We start from the raw sequence: 2,758 nt of genomic DNA on the forward strand, positions 1-2,758 counted from the left end.
GTGAGATGTAGATTTTGGTTTTGCCCTAATCTGGGGATCATGCATATCTATCTAGGCATTTTAGAGATATTAGACATCCACCTAGGATGTCACTTGTTAATAAGTGTTGTTAAATGCCATTTGTCCTTAATTACAAGGAATTAAACTTAATGCATGATTATGTTATGGCATACATCAAAAGAAAATAATTTTCAAAAGAAAATATCCTATTGCTACATGATGTATGAATGTCATGACATGGTATTTTTGGATTTTTCATAATAAAACATGAATGCAAAAATAGACATGATGTCATGGCATGTGATAGGCAAACAATCATGACAAAATTTAGCATTAATAAAATATACCTAGATTAACTATCTAAGTATCCTTAAAGTCTTAGCTAAACTTACAACTTAAACCTAGATTGCCCTAAAGTGCTTCAAGAGAATGCCAAAACCTAAATTGGCATTTCTAATTTCCTTGATTAATGTATGCCAATTGAAAATAAATATGTCCTCAAATGTTGGCATATTCCATTTTTCCACAAAAGTAGCACTTTTAAATTAAGGCTTAGTTTGCCTTTAATTTCCTAAGAACATACCAAAATCCCAACTTGGTAGTTCTTGTGTTTTCTCAAATTTGTGCCACTTAAGATAAAATCAACTTTCCACCATTAGGCACATTTTACTCTTTCAAGGAGTAAATAATAGGTCCATTTCATTTTCAAAGGTTAACTAAAACCTTTAAAATGCTCCTTGAGTGTCAATTTCCTCAAAGTTGGGTTAACTACCCTTCTAATAGGAGTTGACACTCTCTAACCCATTTATGGGGTAGAGAAGATGCTCCTAGGAACCCAACACCTATTGGTGCTCCTTGGATGCTTTAGGTACTCACTAGGGATAACTTCCCTAGATACCTTCCTAGTGACCTTATTGGGCTTCTTAGAAGCCTTGGTCACATTTTCTAGGTCAACTCTAGGGATAGCCTCCCTTGTAACCTTGTTCGTGACTTTCTTAGACTTCTTAGAAGTCTTAGTCACTTTGGTTACAAAGATACTTCTAGGGATATCTTCCCTTGTATCCTTGACTTGACCTCTAGACTTAGGGTTCGTTCCATAACTATATGGAACCCTATGATAACTAGGCACATCCTTCTTAGCTTTTGGTTTGTATCTCAAACCTTTATGGCCATTGGATTGCTTTGATTTTCCTAAACCTAAGTTATGCTCACTTTGCCCTAATAGGATATTTTCCATCATTTTTAGGGTCTTCTCCATTTTATCAAGTCTTGACCTCAAGACTTGATTTTCTCTCACTAAGTCCTTAGTATTTGTTCCATGAGCATTTTTGTTTCTAGGCTTGTATCTTAAATCCTTAGAGTTATCGCCTAGATTTTTACCTACAATCCTAGCCTTAGGTGTAGTAGTTTTAGCATGAAAAGCTATATGTTTTTCTTTAACGCTATCATGCTTTCTATTTTCATGGTAAATAGCATTAAAATGATAGAAATTTGACCTAGCATGCTTTTTACCATTTTGTAAGGGAATAGGTTCAATGAAAGTTACCTTCCTTTTTACCTTAGAGGCTCCCCCTTGACTAGTGCCTCCTTGAGCCTTGACCACCTTCTTCCCCTTGGGGCATTGACTTCGGTAATGCCCTTTTTGTTGACACAAGAAGCACACAATGTGCTCCTTGCTCTTCTTTGTCCCGGGGGTGGTCTTCTTGAGTTTCTCCTTGCCCTTTTGTGCCATTTGGCCCTTCTTCTTGGCCAATTTAGGGCACTTGCTCTTGTAGTGCCCACTTTCCCTACACTCAAAACATATTATATGATTTTTATTTTTAATTGAAACATTAATACCTTCTTGTGTAGGAGTGGTGCTTTCTCCTCCATGTGATGTGGATGTAGAGGCTTCCTCTTGATCCAATAGTGATGCTCCTCCATTTGATTTTTCTTGACTTGTGGAGGTGGAAGCTTCTTCATCCTCTTCATCTCTTGACCCGGATGTAGAAGCTTCTCCTTCTTCTTGATTCGGTGTCACCAAGGATTGCTCCCCCTCAATCCTAGAGGTGGAGGCTTCATCATCTTGAATATGAAACAAGGAGTATGCTCCCTCCTTGTTCCCTTCGTTGCATTCCCTTGAGGATGAAGCTTCTTGGATTTCCTCTTCTTCGGAGGTTGAGCATCTCTCAACCTCGGAGTCCTCCTCTTGGTCTTGATCCAATGAGTCGCCCTCTTTGGATTCTCCTTGATTTGATACAGTGGAGGAGATCTCATGAATGCTTGCCAATTTGCTCCAAAGCTCCTTGGCATCTTCAAACTCTCCAATTTGTTCCAAGATGTTGCTTGGCAATAAATTGACCAAAAGCTTGGTCACTTTGTCATTGGCCTCACATCTTTGGATTTGGTCTTTGCTCCACTTGCTCCTTTTGAGTACTTTGCCCTTGGAATTTGTGGGAGCTTCAAAACCTTCCATGAGAGCAAACCATTGCTCTATCTCCATCATAAGAAAATTTTCGATTCTTGATTTCCAAGAATCGAAACTCGTAGAAGTGTATGGTGGAGCCACCCTTGTGTCAAATCCAAGCCCATCTTGGAATTGCATTTTGAAGTTGAGCTTGATAAAGTCTTGAACTTGAAGAATTTGCTCCAACTTCTTCACCCTCTAGCTTTTCTTGATATGTTTGCCCCTTCCGGCGGTGATTCCGGTGAAGAGCAACCTTGCTCTGATACCACTTGTTAGGACCAAAAGTAGCTAGGGGGGGGGGGGGGGTGAATA

The sequence above is a fragment of the Zingiber officinale genome, chromosome 3A (genome assembly GCF_018446385.1).
Source record: "Zingiber officinale cultivar Zhangliang chromosome 3A, Zo_v1.1, whole genome shotgun sequence".
Classification (NCBI taxonomy): Eukaryota; Viridiplantae; Streptophyta; class Magnoliopsida; order Zingiberales; family Zingiberaceae; genus Zingiber; species Zingiber officinale.